This window comes from Condylura cristata, unplaced genomic scaffold (assembly GCF_000260355.1).
Source record: "Condylura cristata isolate star-nosed mole 26May11 unplaced genomic scaffold, ConCri1.0 scaffold00030, whole genome shotgun sequence".
Lineage (NCBI taxonomy): Eukaryota > Metazoa > Chordata > Mammalia > Eulipotyphla > Talpidae > Condylura > Condylura cristata.
This window is the reverse complement of record NW_004567131.1, coordinates 19,903,508-19,924,392: the sequence shown is the minus strand read 5'-3', so window position 1 is coordinate 19,924,392 and position 20,885 is coordinate 19,903,508. Positions and strand designations below refer to the sequence as shown.

The following is a 20,885-nucleotide window of genomic DNA, read 5'->3' as shown; positions in this document are numbered from 1 at the left end:
TTAGAATGCACCATACCAGTGTTCAAAATTATTATTACACACCAAACTTTGAAATATTTTCTAATATTTACTGCGTATCCTTAAGCAAATAAACTCATTCTTAATAAATAAATAAATAAATAAATAAATAAATAAATAAATAGCAATAAAGCACTTAAGTTTATGAGTCAAACGGAGGATCTAATTCTCTTACAAGTGAGTTCCTTTGCTTAAGGCCTGTGATTGTTATAAGCAGATTGACTGTTGCGATTGACATCACAACTCATTAGGCTTTTGGCAACTACACACTGGAGTGATTACAGCTGTAGGAGGTCCTCATTATCCGTGGATAACTGGTACCGGAAATGCCTTTTTAAATAGACGCTCCACGGATGGCTTTTGGTGAACCGTGCCCTCCAATATTCACGTCCTTGTGTAGTCTGGTCCCAAGACGAACCTGAACTGGCCTGTGACTGACTTGGACCAACAGAATATGATAGGAGTGACGCATTATTAGTCTGGGACTCAAATCTTTAGAAATAGCTTCTGCTTTTGTGCTCTCGGGAAACATGGATTATACTAGGAGTCAGGACACCCAACCAGGTGGCTGAAGAAGCCTGAGTCTACATGACGAACGAGAAAGTCCCTTCCCACCCCACAACCCCATCATACCAGAGTCCCCCTGAGCTCAGCCTCATGGTTCCTCCATAGAAACCTGATAAGGTAAGTTATTTAAAAGATTTTACCCCTGCCAAGATCCCACATAACAGCAGACCCATTTGTAGCCAACACAGCAGTGTGCCAACCCACAGAATTATGGGAAATAATAATGTTGTTATTTGAAACCTGTGGTCTGTTGTACAGCAATTGATAACCAAGTATCCTGAGACCAGCACTGAATAATAGTAAATCGTATTCAAAGAACTTGAATAGATTCAAATGAGAAAAATAAATATTATATAAATAGAGTTATACATATATTCTAATTCTTAGAATAACTAACTAAATGTTGTATTTAAGGGAGGGGCTGTTATTTTTCTGACAAAACATAACATCTTTAACTTTTATAAACCAAGTTCATTTTGCCAAAATATTTCTGAAGAAATATTTTTTAAAATATCATTTTTATCAACATCCTTTATTATTAATTAGTTGCTATACAACTCACTCTCCTTTGAAACACTTATAACTTTAAATGACAATTTATCCTCTTGGGTGAAAGGTCTAACTCTGTCTCATGCTCATTTGTTTTCGTGTGTCATTTAGTATTTCTCCAATATCACTTTCATTAACTTCATGACAAAATGCATCTTTTCTTTAAGGTTTTCAGTTTCACTTTGCAATCTTTTTGTGTTACTTTATGTTTATGTATATTTAAAGCAATAAGCCAGAGATGGAATTAAAAAAAAAAAAAACAACATGCTGAGATCCTAGCCAGGAACAGAAATTAGTATTAAAGAGAGAGAGACACTTGAAAGGGAACTAAATTTTTGAATGGTTTTTTGTTTCATAGATTTTGTTACTTAAATAACCTATTAACTGGGGGGTGGGGGCAGGGACACATAATGAATTTATCATAAAACATATCTCAGGGTGTTACATTGTACTGAAGCAATATGAAGAGATTTACTCCATTTGAATGTGTGGAGGTATAGAAAAGGAATGGGGTCTCCTTTTATTCCCATACTTATATGATACCTAGTATTTGGTTTGTATCAGTGAAACTGAACTGAATAGACAGAAAAAAATTAGTATATGCCTTAATTATATAGTCAGTAAAAGAGCAAAAAGTTTCCTTATAAAATAAAGTAAAATTTACTTTAACTCTGAAGTTCCAATAAGATTTAAAATTTCCCTTTGTTTGTTGAAGCTATCAAGTAGAACAGATACATAATATGTAGAACTATACCCCAAATCCCACTGGATTAAAATAGCCTATAACTAGCTATTTTTTCTTTTATATACAAATGGAAGTGACTGACAGTCAAGTTTAAATTGCCTTCTCAATGAAAATGAAAAAAGGCAGAGACTACATATGTAAAATTCTTAAACCTACAAGCTAAACCTAAAGCATGATATATTTAAAAAAAAATGTCAGAGGTGACAACACGATGAAAAATTGTCCAAGTTTCAAACAGCTGGTCAAATGTCCAAATTTGAAATAACTTGAGATATTTATTTGTACATTATTGTTGCCAAGCATGGCAGGGGAGATGAAGCTCAGCTTCAGTTTTGTGTAAGCAGTGCTCAGTAATTCACATATTTAAAGTGGGTACCACATTTAAGGAATTAAATTACACTTAAAACACAAGCAACATCAAATAACCATTTGGCATTTTTCATCAATAGAAACCTACCTTCACATTTTAGAAGGAAAAAGAAAAGCTTTTCATTTTAAATTACAACTTAAAAATTAGCAGAAGTACTGGGAACCTAATAGAAAGCATGACTTGATGACAATTAAAACAAATCCAGCTAGCTCACTAACTGGTTTGTGAAAAATAAGCGAGAATACAGAGATGTAACAGCCCTCCGGTATGCAATGCCAGCAAAAGCATTGCTGCTGGTGATGTGTCGTAAGAAAATATTTAGACACTTTTAAAAAATGTTTATGCACAAAGATTTCATTGTGGCATTGTTGAGAATAGCAATCAAAATACCCTATAATGTGGGAATGTTGATATATGATGGAACATTATGCAAACGTCAAGTTATATTTTCAAAGAATATAATGACTAGGGGAAAGCTCTTATAGTAACGTGAAAAAGCAAAATACAAAATGTTGAGTATTATAAATTTATGGTGTGTGTGTGTGTGTGTGTGTGTGTGTACTGGAAATACTAAAATGTTATGTGTATCTTGGGTGGTAGACAGAGAAAAGTAATTTTTCTTCATTACAATTTAATATATTTTCCAGTTTTTTATGCTTATTTATAATCGGTAAAAAGGAGTAAGATAGGAAAAGATCACTGCTACCAGTTTCAACCCACCAATGCCTGTACTAATATATGTAAAATAACAGAACATAGATTTTGAATCCTCCTACTGAAAAACACAAAGAAAGATTTACGAATTCAGGAACTATTTCAAATTTTTTTTTTTTAAGATTTATTTATTTGTGCATCCAGAACTGGGGAACAGGCCAGAGACTTAGGGGCGGTGAGAGGCTTCACCAGAGAGAGTGGGGAGCAGAACAGGCAGATCAATGAAGCACACTGCTTAGGGGAGCAGCGGGCGGGTCAGGAGAGGTCTGCCACACCATGTGGTCACATCCGGGGCAGGCAGGGATCGAACTCATGCGGAAGTGGCTTTAGCTTCTTAGTGCTGTGCTTTAACCCGCTGCGCCACCAGGGAGGGCCCCTATTTCAAATTTTTAATCATTATCACAGGATTGCTAATTGCCAGGCATGCTTGAGATTTGATACTGTGTGTAAACATTTCTGATAAAATCTAATTCCTTTGCAGTGACTGTGGCTCCCTTTGATTAAATCCATGCTGTTTCACAGAGTCAAATTAATGGGCTGATTGACTCTAGTTTAAGTTCCTGAGACCAGTAAAAATTTGGACAATGTTCAGCAGCCTGAGTAATTCTTACAGTCTGTCCACACAAGATCCACACTGGATCTACTCCAGCAGTGGAGACAGAGGTTTGTAAGGTGACGCTTTATAAGAAAGTGTCAGAAATTATGGAGTATGCTCATCATTTGTAAGTTAAAAAAGAGGTGTCAATCAAAACAGATGTTAAGTAGATATAAGCCATACAAGGACAGAATCACAAAAAGAATATAATAACCTGCCTTTGACATGTTAGCAAAAAATATTAAAAAGATAAAAAAAATAGTTACTATAGATTCAACAAATATTTAATGAGCATCTATTAAGTGTAAGCCTGCTAGGCAGGCAGTGCCTATGTGGGGCACAAAGATAAATAGGAGAGAACTGCACCCTCACTTGGAGGCATGGGGCCAATAATGATTCGTTTTACTGAACTATCATTTACTGAGCTCAAACTAGATACAGGTGCCACCCACAGAAACACTCCTCTCTCTTCTCATATCTCACTATCATACTACTTGATTGATAGTATATGAAGAAGTTGAGACCAAGAAAAGTGAAGACATTTATCTAGAGTCACAGACTTAGAAAATTGTAATCTGAACCTGGGTCTGCTTAGAGAGTGCCAAATACTGATTCTGAGCAGCAAGACATGGCGTTCTCTGAGGATTAATCAGATGAGTTGAGCTTACAGTTGCAATAGCAACTTTATAGGATAATGACTGTGTGCCAAGCACAGCTTTTGGCATTTTACATAGGTCACCGTATTTCGGAATAGGGATCTAGAAGTCTGCATTCTATATTCTCTCTGCCACTTCATCTACCATCCTGCCCTGGCTAAAAAATCAAGTTTCATCTAAGACTTCCCACCTCATTCATATCTTTTGTTTCTAAATGCCATAAATTCCACAACTTTAATAGATCTTTAATGTAATCCTTTTTTCTTTAATAACTCTCAACTTTTCCTCCTCATCCTCACAGCCAATGTAATCCCCAAGATGGATCACAGTAAAAGTTTGTATTTGGATCTCTCCATCATTCTGACCTGCCTTTACTAAAGCCACAGAATGTTCTTTATAAAACACAGACTGTCTCCTAGAGTCCTTCTTTGAAGGAAGAACCTCAAGGAACAAATTTAAACCTGGAGCCTGGTAGAACCCCTTGAGCCCACCCTGTAGTGAACTATCTGGTCTTCTCTGGACTCGCATGTTCATATGGGTCTTCAGGTCTTTGACTGTATTTCTGCATATTTTCATGACCTTGCACTGGATCTACTCCCTACCTTCTCTCCCCGCCCACCCTTTTTCCTATGCTGGCTAACTTCTTCATCTTGATGGGGTTTGGGCATCATTTCTAATCACAAGCTTTTCTGAATGTTCTTCCTTTTTGCTCAAACAATCTATGAAAGATACAGAATTCTTGCGGTACATTGAGTTTGACCTTGAAACTCACTTTTGTTTGTGTCTCCAGAAGACTGTGAGTTTCTTGAGGGTTCTGTCTAAGTCTTGTTTCAATTCTCATACCTTGCTGGGCCTGGTTACACAGTAGGTACTGAATTAATTAATACTTACATGTTTGTTTGTTTTTATTCAAACTTACTCTACAAAGGATTTAAGGTAATTTGTACAAAACATACACAACATGAAGAAAAGAAATATTAAAGGAGGGGCAAGGAAATTACAAACGGAAGTATTTAGAATCAGGCCCAGAAAAAAACATACACATGCCATCTATAGAGTTTAACAGTTGTTACTAAGACCTGAAGAATTGTCCTGGAGTATTTTGTGAATATATTTCTGATAGTAGACAATTCTGAGACCATAGCATACCATTTTATGGTACATCACATTATTTACCTAAATCAAAACAGCTAAAGATGATTTAAAAGCATGAAAAAAATGTTGTCCCAAATGTTTTTGGGCAATGAATTTTAAAGCCATGTTTGCTTTTACAACTGTTCTTTATCTTCACACTCCAAATTCTCAGAAGAAAGCAACCATTTTACCTTATTCTTCTGCATCCAATATAATACTACATAGAAACATCTATTTTTGATAAATAAATAAGATCAAGACTCTAAAGAAAAGCAAGAATCTGCAGCATATAAAAATGCAAGTGACTTTACCTTTAAGGACATTCCTACCTGAATTGGTAGAACCCAATTGTAAGTCAGGAAACAAACACTGACTGCAGGTGATTCATGGCAACAGCCATTTCTTTACAAGGGGTAAAGCTGGATAAAGGCTTTTAGGCTAAGTTTTTCAATGTACAGACCTATATATATTCATTACTTTTTAAGACATTTTAATTTGAAATCTTTCTTGAAGCACATGGAAAAAAATCACAGTTGTGCAAATAACTATGTATCTAAAAGTTATTTCCCACAAGACCATCTCAGATGATTTTTTTTGATAGAAAAAAGGCTAGACTTTCACTACCTTATTTAGCTAATTTAGAGTTTAAAAGAATCAGTCTCATATAAAGACTTGTAGATTATTGGATTAAGTCTGTTTGATGTAAAAAGTGATAATGGTGCAGGAAAAGGGCTGAGAACCAGTAAGAACTAGACACTTGCAGCCAGTTTCTACCTCCTTGACTTGTTCCAGTGACTTCTAAAACATGATTATGTTGCCTGTATGAGAAAAGACGCACCATGCTTGATGAAAAGGAATGGCATATATCACTAGCTTTTGTTTCAATAACACTTTCACTCTATTTCCACACGTGTAGAGGTAGGCGCTAACTCTGAGCTGTACCAACAGTTTGTAAGAGGCAGATGCTCAATCAGTGTCTGTTCAGCCAGTCAGCACTCCCTTCCAGTTCCCACTGATGGAAGATATTTTAGTCAAAAGCAATCTGATGTTTTCATTAGCATTGTGGTCTCTTTATGGGCTTGTGACCAGTGCTTGTTAGTCTTCTTGAAATATTAAGAAAAGCTGCCTTGATTTATAGGTTTGAGGAGATCACTTTGGACCTTAAACTCACAGAACATAACAAAGCAATATAAAGGAGCCTACTTGTCAGGCACCCACAGATTTCACTTAAAAACATTCCAGTGCAACATAGCAAATGTATGCTGAGGATCTACCATATTCAAAAGAGGATGTTATGAGAAACAAAATGAACATGAAGCAATGTTGCCCTAGGAATCTGCAGACTCCCTAACATAGTGGTTGGCACCTGGCAAACATTCAAAGGGAGAGCATTATTTTTTTATATATAAGTGGGACACCTATGGTGTAAAGCGAAGTGCCATAAATTCAGAAGAGAGATACAAAGCAAATACTCTGGGGAGATGCATGTAGACAATATTCACTGATACTAGAAAAACTGGGATGGTTCTTGGAGGAGGTGGCATTTAGGTAGTACTGCAGACCTTTAAGAGGATTTTTGCCAAGAGGCATCATGGTGGCATTTGCAATGAGCGCATGTTTTGGAATCTGTAGGCACTCTGCAGAGTTTCATGCACGCTGGCAAAGTAGTGCATAGTGGAAACTACCAACACTTGCGCTCGGCCTAGCGGAAGTGACCTATATTAGGATGATAACTGAATGGGCTTTGTGAGTATGGGTTAAGTGCTGGAAACAGGAAGCTAGGGCAAGCATTGGCAAATAAAGCAATTTGCAGTCTTCAGGGATTTGAAAAGCCCGAGTATGGGTGGGAAGGAAACCCACATGAGCACTGTCTTCTCTGCAAAAGTGTTACGAGAGCTGTGGGAAATACTTTGCACAATCATAGCTTGAAGGCAACTTTGGGAACTCTTAAAAGTTTGCTAAAACCAGCATGACTTGAATATGTGTTATTAATGGGGGAACTTTTTTAAAAATTTTATAACAATTGGAAGGTTCACAGTAATTAACCTTTGAACTGTCACACCAATGATGATGACCACTATTAAAATAACATGGGATGAAGATGCTTTCATAATGCTCTAACTGTACTGAAGCCTCAGCTTTCTATCGTTGGTTTCATTACCTTCAAGAGATTATGGAATATCAAAAGTATTGCTATAATAATAATATTGTGTGTGTTTCTTTGAAGAGCTTAAGGCACTCTGCACATTTTAATTAAATCTCCTAATGTCCCTGTGAAGTAGGCCAGGGATCAGCAGAAGGTGAGTCATCCAGAAGTATCCAAACTAGAAGACTGGACCACAGGAAATACTTTTAGATGAAATCCACTTTTATTATTATTGTTCCCATTTCACCAATGGGGAAATGAGGTTATAATTCAGACAAAGATGATGAGCTATCTTCCATTTTCACTGAAAGCAGGATGCACTGCTATAGGATCTGTTAGCATCCTCTGGGAAACCTTTAAAAATAGAATAAAAACCATGACCTCTGAAGTTTCTCCTTTGAGAGTCAAACAGCACTTATTAATGAACACCTAAAATGGACAGCAAAGAAAATGTGCATTGCCTTTTTGTTGCAAGAACACGGGAAAAGAGCCCAGTTTATCATGCTTCACAGTCTCAGTTTTGATTGGCTGGTTTACAGAAGGTTGGCTGGCTTCCCTTATGGCTTCCTTCACTGATCTCCCTATTTCCTTAGAAACAGGGAGATGAGGCAGGGGACACTGGTCTAAGGAGGGAATTTTGAGTAGAGAGATGTTTATGCTGAAATCTCAGTACAAAATGCGGGGACTAGAGGAATATAAAAGACAGAAATCTGAGCAAGCCCTGACTTTGGTTCTGCCTTAGGATAATGATAGAGAGTCTATAGTCAGACTCTGAAAAACAAACATACCTTCAGGTGTCATATGAGATACAGTTTACACACCAACACCACTTCTTGTGAAGGGAATTAAAGGGCCCAATAGAACTACTTCCTAAAATCCTAGGATTATCAATCATGGTTCCCAAAAAAATAAGTCCTAGGTTAGGGAAAAAATATTCAAAAACAGACACATGCTGTGGTCTTAAGTCACCTTTTTCTGTCACCGAAGTATGGAAAACAAATGGGGTAAAAATGAAGTTCAATGGCAATATTTAATTTTAGGGTGATTTTAGTGATTCAGAATGTGATTTAAATTGAGATTATAACAAAAATGAAAATATACCATTGAAAATTGTGTTGAGACTTTGTAGAGCTTCAAGTTCAATAAAAATTGCCTTTGAGCTAGCTTTATTAATGGATGTAGAAAAGAAGGTAGGATAACAACTTTTGCAAAGTTATAGGAGAAAGTGGCCCCTGACATGGAATCCATCAGAATTTGACGTCCTAAAAATGAAATGACAAATGGCTTACCTCTACCCTGAAAGCTGAATTACTGACAATGAGGTCGAGGGCTTATCTGTAATAACTACACTGTCACAGCAATAATTACTCCTTCCCAATTTTTGAAATGGCAGAAGAAATGTCCTAGTGGAATTCTAAATTCTTCAGATTAAAAAGTCTCACAAAATTAGGAAATTCCCTACAGTCAAATAGCGAGTTTTTAATTAACTAATCCCTAGTCACATATATGCATTTAAATATAAAGGACATGTAATTGCTTGTATATTTTCCCCAATAAAATAAGCTGCCCTAAAAAATTTTAAAGTTTGGTCTAGCATTATATTTCACTTTGGTTCTTCAGTCATTGCTATCACCTATCTCCTATAGTTCATAGAAAATAATCTATTTTAAATATTAATCAACAAAACTATAAGTTTTGTATAAGTACTATGTACTTATACAATATACAAGCATATATATATATATATTTTTTACTGTGGTTTTCACTGTACTTTAACAATACTATAGGTATACCAAAGGGTGATAGTCTTAATCATTTTTCTTATTAGATTTATGTGAACTTAAAATATCTTAAAATGCTAAATAGACATTCACCTCAAACCACAGAGCATCAAAAACATCAAGTTATTGAATATGTCTAAAGTACATGTGGTTTTGAATTTTGATTAATGGTTTTAAAATAGGCAAAGTAAATATTTTTAAATATTAGATGCATAATATTTATAATTAAAATGTCTGAGTTTCAGTTAGTGTTAAATGCTATATGATCTCGGAATGATTGAACTAGAAAGGAACTTGAAATCATTCCATTCAATGATTTCATTTTTATTTATTTTTTAAATAAATAAATACTTATTTATTTAAATATTTTCATTTTTTATTTTTTACTTATGCATACATAACTGGGGTACAGGCCAAAGTTGTGGGGGTGGTGAGAATATTCACCAGAGAGTGGGGAGCAGAACAGGCAGATTGATGAAGTACACTGCTGAGGGGAGCAGTGGGCAAGACAGGAGAGGTCTGCTGCGCCATGTGGGTCAGCTCCCTGTCTGGTGATCCAACTTGTGGTGAAGTGGCTACAGTTGCTCTTTAACCTATTGTGTCACTAGGGAGGGCCCTGATTTCATTTTTAGATGCAAAACCTGAATCCCTTATTTTTTAAAGGCTAGACAGGCCAGATTGAAACTTGTCAGTCTAGTGATTCTTTTTATTTAACCACAGAAATGCTTGCTGCAAACAGCTCACTAAGTTACTATATTATCCATTACTATAGAAGCACTATTCAGTTGTGACATCATTCATTGGTCTAGGGAAGAAGGTACAATTATCTAAGACCAGAAATTCAAATGCCACTTCCACTGTGTCTGAATGACCTGAAGAAAGCCTTTTAATTGCACTGTGCTTTCATTTTGTAATTATAAATATAGGAACTCAAGTAATTTAGACTTACCTTCCTAAATTGGTTGTTGTAAGAAGTGGTAATAAAAATATCTCTAAACCATACAACCAATCTAAGTGCAAACTAAATACTTAATAACAAAAACTCAACTATATTTAAGCCAAGAGTCATAACCACCTTGAGTCATAATTAGAAGGGAGTATATATAGCTACTGTGTCCCTATATGATCTGTGGTCTAACAAGTTCAGTAACTCCTAAATTTTCTAGATTTTTCCATAATCTATCTTTGTACTGGCTCAAGCTATATAATAATTTTCAGTTGAGAATAAACTATACCTGCATTACTCTTAAAAATGCACCATTTAGGCCCTCCCTGGTGGCACAGTGAGTTAAAGCGCTGCACTGAGAAGCTGAAGCCACTTACGCATGAGTTCGATTCCCGCCTGCCCCGGAGGTGACCACATGGTGCGGCAGACCTCTCCTGACCCGCCCGCTGCTCCCCTCAGCAGTGTACTTCGTTGATCTGCCTGTTCTGCACCCCAATCTGTCTTTGGTGAATCCTCTCACCCTGCACATCTCTGGCCTGTATCCCAGTTCTGTATGTACAGATAAATAAATCTTTAAAAAAAAAAAAAAGGGCAAAGGACTTCAATGGACATTTCTTTATAAAAAAAATAATAAATAAATAAATAATGCACCATTTAGCTAGGAGGGATTATGCTCACTGAAATAACCCAGATAGAAAAAGAAAACTTATTCACTTATAGGAAGAATATAGGGGAACAAAATAAAGGATCAGGAAAAAATACATAAAAAATTAGTGAGCAGGAAAGTATAAATCAGAAACATTCTACAGGGAAGGAGGAGGGCGAGTGGCAAAACAGGGGAGGAAAGAACACAAGGAATTCTGGTGATGGTGCACGGGTGAATTGGTGGCAAGAGCTTTATGAGGACTGCACCTGAGAAGAGAAAGCAAAACGAACAGAGATCTAATATATATATACACAGTGTATGTGTGTATGTATGTGTGTATACATATATACATGTATATGTATATGCACATATATGAATATATACATATATACACACATAATATATGTAATATGTATTATATATAGCACTTTAATAAATTGAAAAAATAAAATAAAAATGTATCATTTATTCCTAAATAGAAAGAAATGTTAGTGAAGCACCTACAGTGTTGCTGATAGAATTTGAAGTTTACTGTAGCCCCCCCCATAACTGATATACAAAGCACATAAACCCTGCTAAATGCTATTCCCTATAGTAAAACATTGTTTCCCAAACCATAAGGAAAAGCATCCAGCTTGAGCTGACCTTTAAAAAACAAAAACTTTTCAACTGGATTCTCTTGGATAAGAAAATAGCTCTTGCAACTGGAAAGGTTGGAAAGTAGGCTTTTAAATTATTGCATAATACACATTTTTGGAAAAAATGTTCATACTATACATAGGGAATATTCTGAAGGAAAATACCTAAAGACACTAATACAGGTCATTTGTAAATGATAGATTATATCTTATCATTTCCCCCTCCTCCTTTTTCTTGGCTAATCTCTTTTGTCTTATTTTGAACATGGATTAACTCATGGGGAAAAATAATTCGTTTTATTAGTCTCTTTTCTTGAGTGACAAGGTACTACTTTTAAAATTTATTTTTATTTATGCATACAAGAACTGAGGTGTAGGTCAGAGGTATGGGGATTGGTGAGAGTATTCACCAGAGACATAGTGGAGAGCAGAACAGACAGATTTACTGAGATACATTGCTGAGGGGACCATGGAGCAAGACAGGAGAGGTCTGCTGTGCCATGTGGGTCAGCTCCTTGGTCAAGGATCAAACTCATTTTGCAGTGGCTGGAGATAGTTTGATAGCGCTGAGATTTTTACCCCTGCATCACCAGAGAGGCCTGAAAGGTACTATTATGTCCACTTCAAAAATGAAACAAGGAGGCTTGAAATATTAAGTGGAGGTAGAGATGAAAATGGGAGTTGGATCCAGGATTCTTGTGTCTTGATACTTTTTGAAGTTAAATTATAGGACCAGCAGAGAGGGAGAAGATGTGGGAAGCCACTTGAATGTGGGATCAAAGCAAAGGGCAGAGTTGTAAGTGGTGTCTAACCATCCTGAAGGTTACATCTGGCATGCATTCTTTACCCACAATTTTCATTTCTGGATTGTATATCTTTGTCTTAAATTTAAACAAGCATTGCTTTCAGTGTTTAATTACAATTTAATGGAAATACTACTTGCATTCAAATTAGCTTTTAGTTTTCACATCACGGATGTGCATCCAAGTTATTGTGTCATTATAATCTCATGTTATAATGGCTTCATAATGCAAGTCCCTGCAGAGTTGAATTAGTAGTTTCCACTGGTAATCGCCCATCACTATAATATCATAATCACATAAGCACAGTCCCCACGTGCTTCCACTGCAGTAGCTTTGACATTGTAAGAGCATTTTAATAGTATTAGCATAGATTCTCCAGAGAAATCATCTCATCGTCACTGCATTACCATTTATGATTAATTGTGATGGAGCCATGTTATGATGGGCAAGCTTAAAAAAAACAAAGCGACGCTCAGCAATAACACATTTCACATCTCAAAAGGTCAGTGCCTGGTGAAGTCAGGTTTGCTACAAACCCTTGACTAAACATTCTTTTGCAAGATGACAACATTTTATGTTGGTTTGTTTTCTGTTTGTTTGCTTAGGTTTCACCCAACAATAATAAAATAGGTCAGTCCCCTCGCTGTGGTACAGAAGAAAAAATAAAGTCCCTGTCTTCAAGGAGTTTACAATGTAATTGGGATTAATACGTGTGTGTGTGTAAAAAAACTGGGGGATAGCCAAGGTTGTGGAGGGTGAGAGGATTCACTATAACAGAGTGGGCAGCTTTATTGAAATACACTGCTGAGAGGAGTAGCGGGTGAGATAGGAGAGGTCTTCTGTGCCATGTGGGTCAGCTCTCTGACTGGGGATTGAACTTAAGCCTTTACAGTTATAGCACCAAGGCTTAACCACTGTGCCACCTGGGAGGTCCCTCAATTAATACTACTCTGATAAACACAGTGATTTAAAGTAACTTGCATCACATACAGGTCAGAGCAACCCAAAGGAAGTTTCCTGAAGAGAAAATGCTTGATAATTAATGGAAGGGTTAAACACATTGACCAAAGGCCTGTTAGGTTCCTGAGAGTCTGGCTGGATGAGAGAAGGCTGTCAAGAGCCAGCCGCCATGGATATGGAACAGCTCTACTCCTGAAAGGGAGGACAGGTTGAGAACAGGAATCTTCTCTTCTGCACATATCTTTACAGTTTTCAGTGCAGAGGGATCTTACTGTTTATTGCTAAGAGAAGAATGAGTAGAGATGTTCTCTCTATTGCTAAGAATGAGTAGAGATGTTCTCTCTAAGCACCAAGCTCAAAGGCCAGAAAAACAACTCAGAAAAGCAGCGTCCAGCCCTTAGTGGAAGCCACAGTGTAAAATGACAATGTTGTGTCAATGACAAATGGCACTAAGTGCAGAAACTGTCAGGGTATTGTGTTCATTGGAGGGACTGCTAATCCTTTGATACTCTATGGGGACTGACACCACAGGAGAGCTGCAAACAGATGATCATTGCTAGCAAGGAACCCTCCCTGCTCAGTGTTTAAGTGAGAACAACGTTCCAGTTAGCGTTTATCACCCTGAATGGTTACAGCGGCGAGTGTTTGTGGATGGATGAGTAAATTAACTCTACTGGAAGGAATGTGCTGCTTTCGGAGCTGCTTCTGGTCTGAAAACCCGGGGTGGGGGGCAGATGTGGAAGACTCTCTGGGGCACCACCAGCAGAGGAATTCAGAGTTGGCAATGATTCTTGTATTATTAAAGACTTGCTTGCTATCTTGGTTATGTGGAATCACAGCATTCTGAGGGGTATGGGTTGCTAATTTTCTCTTTCTCAAATTGTGTGTGCCTGGGAGATCTCAGAAATACTTCATGGCTCAGTTTCCAAAAAGAAGTAATAACACTGGCTTAATTAGAACACCATGAAGATGAAGGTCTGCTCTCTGAATGCTCAAAGCTACTTTCACCAACAAGCTGTGGAGCAATATAAACTTATTATGTAAACAAAATTGCTGTCCTTACTTTACAAGTTATTTTAATTTCATAGGTAAAGTCTATGGCACTTGTATCCTGCTCTTCCTTAAATTCTTAGTTAGGCATCCCATGAGATAAACTTGAACTACCCGCCTGTTTTTCACAGCAAATGATTTTGTATCTTTTTCATTATAAATTCATAACAAAGTTTATTATACTTGCTTATCCATTTTACTGTTATCTTCTGTTATTAGACATACTCACAGATTAAAAATGGAGAACTTAGGATGTTTAGATCCAAGTGTACTCACCATAAGAACAGAATATTTTTGTTTTGGTAAAATGTAGCTTGATATTTCTTAGAAAACTATCATAGCTTTCCTTTCTCATTTAAGGGCATTAAAGCAACAGACATCATTCCTAATCATATTTAATTCATTAACCTTTTATTTGATACACACACAATAGTCAGTGGCAATATCTTGAATGCAACCAACAATTAATGTTAGCCTGCTATATTTCAACAATGAAAGCATGGACACAGATGGGAAAAATTAGTGCTTTCATGAACACATCACTATTTCTCCAAGGGCAAGAAAAGCTGGAACTTTACCAAATGCATAAATGTTATCAAAAGTTCATAGGTCAGAGGTGGTCTTTGGGAAAATCACTTGGTCTGTGGGCCTCAGATTTTCATTGATAAAACAGAGTTCAACAATGGGATCACTAAAGTTTCCCCGTATACAAACCCTGTGATTGCATGTGAAGGGATATTCAGTGTCTCTAAGCTGTAGCCTTTGCAAGCATTTGCCTGAGAGCCTCCCTTGTACAGTCATGAAGTAAACAGGTAAATATATGGTAGAAAAGTAGTAGAAAACCAGAAAGCATGTGTCTAGATAAGGAATGTGAGAACTATGGATCTCTTTCTCTACACTAATTCTTTTTCTGATCTCCCACACACTAACAAACCATATTGTAGTATTTACTATAAACCTCAGACTAACAAAGACACAATTTGAATTGAATTAGAAATATCTCATGATCCAGAAGGTCCATGTTATTACTCTTTATACTGCTTATGAATAAAAGTAAAAGGTGGCATTAGTGTGAAATAATTGTGGCTTTATTCACTCTCAGATAAATGGTGCTGATTATCTAAGCAACTGAAAACTCTTGGCTTTTCCCCAAATATAACAGCTAACTCAACTAATCACACACACATACATGCATAATACAGGATTCACTTTTCCTAATCAACACAAGGACAGGCATTAGTCTGAAATTTGTGCCAACTTTGCCACCATAATTTTTTAATGGATGCTGAGGTAAGTTAATAATCTGCTGTTTTTCCAATCAATGTTTTTCAGGAGTGTGACTGATACGCATACACGTGTGATACATATGTATATACACATATAGCACACATGCATACACATATATGCATATATACATACATATATATTCCACTGATAGTTCAAATCCATCTTCGATGATGAATGGCCATTTAAAATTGTTTTAGATAAGAATTTATCTACAATACTATGAAAAAGTTAATAAATGTTGCAAACCTTTTATTTCATAAATAATATTGCTTAGGATGAAGCTAAAGTAAAAACGGGGGATGGTTTAAGGAAAACTGCTAAATAGTAGTAAAAGTAGTATGTAGACATAGCAAATACTCTGATATGAGTCCAATTTGACATTTTTATCAATATTAATGAATGATTAATTTATTCATTTATTCCAATGAATGTTAAACTGATTTGTGAAAATTAAAGGACATTTAACATCTCTACAACATCTTTTAACATATTAATTTTCTCTGGCGTATTAAAGAACTAACTCCTGTTTTGCACAATCCCCCAACTCATCAGAAATATAATCTTGACTTCTAATTAGGCAGAGAAAGCCATTGTCTCTTTATTGATCTCATAAGTTATTGACATTAATTTAAATTATGTTGATTTAAAGCAATGATTTATGGTATAAAAAATATGGTAAAATTATGGTAAAATAGCTTAGCTACTTAGTAAACTTTCCAATTTTAAACTCCAAAACTTAATGTCATTCTTTATATAGAGATGACATATAAACTTTTTATATGTCATTACATGATAAAAATTACTGAAAATATCTTATCCATGGATAATACTAACATAAAAATAAAAATAAGGAAGTAGCAGTAGGTTAGCAAAAAGAAAAAAGAACCAAAACTAGTTTCCCCATATCATTTATTATAAAAATTCCACTTAAGTTATTTTTTTATAATTCTGACTTGGTCTTTCAGGTAGCAAAGGAATTTAGAAATTAATCCTTTGGACCTCACTATAGCAAAAATATCAATACCACAGGCCAAAAGACGATCCCTAAGACTATAAATTATATATTTTCTTTCACATATTTGAATTCTAACAATTAATACAAATGTCATTAGCTAGGACTATATAGAATTTTCACAGTGATCATTTTAGACTAGGATCTCTTAATCTGATCTCTCCACTAAAATAACAGTTACACAAAAAGTGAAAAGATGCCTGGGAGAAATGAATGTCAAAAAAGGCACAATAGTCTATTTGCAGGAAACTTCTCACTGTAAGTAAACTCCTCAGATCAAAAATGCCACAAGGCATTGTCTCGGTAAAGTTGGGCATTTCAGGCCTCTAACTTAAGCAAAATCATGAGTGAGGCTCATCAGCAAGCGAGGCCAGCAGAGTTCCTCAATCTACAAGAGGGAGTGTGAAGAACTACTAGACATGCAGTGACAGGCAGGGCCCAGGGCTTCGCAGCAACAGTCCTCCAAAGTGCATTCAGCAGACCTCTTTTCTTGCCTAAACGTCCTTTCTGCAAGAGATCAACAGAAAGCACAGGGCAGCAGGCTTTAGCTAGGCCTGGCACATTGGAAGCAAGCAGCTTCTTCTTGAATTCCTGTTAGATGCATTTGTTCAGTGGCAAAGGGAGTATCTCTGAAGTTTAAGACTACACTTGGAGAAAATGCAGCCTGGGAAACTCTGTAACTGGTAGAAAAGCACTGACTCATGAAGTGACAGACATGCCATACGCCATGGAGTGATAAATAAAAAACATGTGTCAAATAATCTAGGTCAAAACTAGCAAAGACATTCTTACAGCCTTTCCTGGAAAAGTATTTCAACAATATTTTTCTATGGAGAGACTGTTAGTGAAAACCACACTCTATTACACATCTGTACTCTTCATATGCAGGTGTGCTTCATTCTTCGCTTATAATCTGTCTCTTAAAACATCATGGTGTCAAATTTTGCAGCCTCAGAGGCTATTAGATTCATTTCTTCTTTTCAAAAACCTGTACTTTAAAAAAAAATTTTAACACACTTTTTTTATAATAGCTAAAACATTTTTAAACAATAATCTTTTTTATGAAATGAGATTTAGGGTTTTTTTTTAAGATTTAAAAAAAATTATTTATTTATGTATACAGAATGTGGTAGAGGCCAGAGGTGCAGAGGCGGTGAGAGGATACACCAGATACAGAGTGGGGACCAGAACAGGCAGACTGAGAAAGACATTGCTGAGGGGAGCAGCGGGTGAGGCAGGGGAGGTCTGCCTAGCAATGTGGGTCACCTCCTCTGCAGTAGGGGGATCAAACTCTCACTGAAGCAGCTGTGGCTAGCTTCGCAGAGATGTGCTTTAACCCGATGCACCACCAGGGAGGGCCCTTTTTAAATGTTTTAATATGGTCATTTTCAAAAGTTCACAATTATAGTAATATAGTGACAGGCAGCTTCAACAGTAAGTTACAATTAGAAATACTTTAACTATAAAAAGCAACTGTAAGAGCTTTTGCTGTTTCATAGCTCATGTCTTCAGAGGTTCTCCTTTCTAAGAAAATTTCAGTTAATTATATAGAGATATACATACAAGTATGTACAACACATGTAAACAGGGTGAGCACAGATACCTCCCTGAGACAGGACCACAGTGTACTTTAACCTGTTGCCCTTTTTGATGGTGCAGTATTGGATAATCATAGCAAGTTTTTGATTCAGAGAGGAAATCTGGGGTAAAAAATATTTGTACGTTGTTATAACAAAGAATTTGGAGAGTTGTAAATGGAGGGCAAGGTATCCTCAATCATGTACATTGTATGATGAACAGCTTCACAGACTCCATTGAAGTCATTTAATCATGTTTCAGTTTTCATGTTGATTATTTCAGTGCCTTCAGTCACAAGCGCAGGTCTCTTCTCCAGGTAATGTTCAGATGTCCTGAACTAAACAGATCATGTGAGGACACAGGAAGGGGGCATCTGCTAACCAAGAAAGCCCTCATGAAAAAACAAATCTGCCAACACCTTTATCTTAGACTTCTAGCCTCCAGAATAGAGAGAAAATACATTTCTGTTGTTTCAGTCACTCTTCCTCTGAGCTTTTGTTATGGCAGCCCTTACCACGGCAGTCAGTAATGGAGGTCGTCTAATCCAAGCTAGAGAAGTGGCCTTTAATTACACCTGGGGGCTCTGGGCTTATAAAGGGAGTAGAAATTTTGTCAAAAGGGCTGACCAGGCATGCACAATTCAATCTAAGCCTTTCTGACAAATTTTGATGACAGTGAGGTGATAGGTCAGAGTATGGACTCCAAGTAAATAAATCATTATTTCAATTAGTTGTCAGAGTATAATAGGAAAGCTTACTGAAAAGTTACGTCGATACCACACACAACATAAATAGAAGTTACGTGATGTGAAATACCCCTGAACTAAGGGTCGGCTGTTTATTTTGCCTCCAAACTTTAGGAGAGCAAGATTGATCACATGTAACTTTTCTGCTCTGTAAGGAAAATAGTAGATGAGACATGAGGAAATGTTACAGTATAAACATGGAAGTTTAGACGATACATATTTAAAATACTTCAAAAATCAATACATATATAATTTTGAAACTAGTAAGCAACATTAAGAAAACTTTGTTAGTAAGAAATAATCCTGAGGATTTTATAGTTGTAATGAACTTTCAATTACACAAAGGAGCATTAAATTAACAATATTTACCAATATTCTCTTCAAAGCACTTTTCAAACACTAAATAAATTACCCAATTAAGCCACTGCAAGATAAGCTGTTATTACTCTGGATTTAGTGAAAAGGACTAATAATTACTATTTTAACAATTTCAGTGAAGGACTATTTACTAAACAATATGAGAACATCCCACCTTCCTAGTGAGTAGGGGACAGAAAAAATAAGAGGTTTATCAGCTAGGTATACTCAAGGGGAAAAGAGCTGCTTAAAAACTATGAACTATGACCTGTAAAAACAGAGACTAAATATGCAAAGCAGAGACCAAAATCGGCAGAAGTCTAGTTATGAATACTGCCAATATTCAGAGTTACAGACTGTCAAAGGAGAATCTTTGGTCCTGAACAACGTAATTTATCACACTAGTGCTTGGGGCGGTCATGTCCAAGCAATTTATCATCATCATATCACTCGTCTGAATAAGAGAGGGGAAAACTTTGATTGTTAACCTCTAAGGAGTGCAGATTTATAGCCAACACCCCCAAGAATGCAGCAGGGCTCTGCCCCAAGCAAAAATGTTCCGTTTCACTTCTGTTTAACTCTGAGTAAAAGAGTGGAACACACTGCCTGCAGAACACTGAGAGCAAAACTTAGGTTTGACATTCTGAGCTTTGAAACAAGATAGCCAGGAAATTGTATTGAAAACACCTTTGGGGCAACTTTTAAAAAAAAATTAGCAAATGCTAAGTATGGGTGATTCCATTTCAAATGTCCTTGGATGACAAAACAATTTCTGAAAGGTATCCACTGATAACTCCATTTGGGCAGAACAATGGAGCCCAGGAATATTCCTGTATGTTGGAAAAGTTGGAAATACATTGAAAACTAAATATATACAATTTTTCAAAATAAACATGGGAGCTTTAATTTCTATACCTTTGAGCATTGCATTATGGAAGTCCAGAACGTATTGAACATGTTGATGCCATTTTGCCACTTTTGATTAAAATTATGAAGCTGAGTTGAGCTTTATGAAATCAAATGAGACTGTTATCTCCTGGGCAATAAGAGAAGTATTAATTATAGAATCAAGCCTCCTATACCATCTTCTTCGTAGGTAACGTGCCTGGCAAACCAGTAATCCCTTAATATATGTGGCTCAGGTTGTACCTGAGTATATTAGTCAGGATATAATTTTACTAGAAAAACAAATCCCTAAATCTCATGGTCTAAGCACAGCAAAAGCTTCTTTTTCATGGGAAGAAGTAATGATTTAATAGAATATAAGTGGGAATAAGTAGTGTGGCAGAAAGCTAAAGTGAGCAGAGGATGGGGAATGCCAGGTGACTGAGGGGTGTTAGAATGTTGTTTTTAATAGGGTTGCCAGGAAGACCCCACTGATGAAGTGACAACTAACAACCCCATGTTCTCTGTCTCCTCTGCCACTTCCCCCCTGTCTAAGACACATGGCCTTTTGTTTGGGCTTCATGGTAGTCACCTTCATGCCATTCCCCTGCATATAATCCTTGACTGGCTTCCCACTGCTGTTAGTAAAATCTAGAGCTCTTACCATACTGCACAACACTTGGCAGGACTTGATACCACCCGG

At 36.5% G+C, this 20,885-nt stretch overlaps 1 protein-coding gene across 1 annotated transcript in view; it reads right to left on the bottom strand.

Annotated features, from left to right (window-relative positions):
- Nucleotides 1-20,421, bottom strand: part of PTER (phosphotriesterase related) — a 47,130-nt gene extending 26,709 nt beyond the window's left edge. Inside the window, exon 1 of the mRNA XM_004691271.2 lies at nucleotides 20,213-20,421. The gene's annotated coding sequence lies outside the window, so the exon portion shown is untranslated. The remainder of the gene's footprint in view (nucleotides 1-20,212) is intronic.
- Between the last annotated feature and the right edge of the window lie 464 nt (nucleotides 20,422-20,885).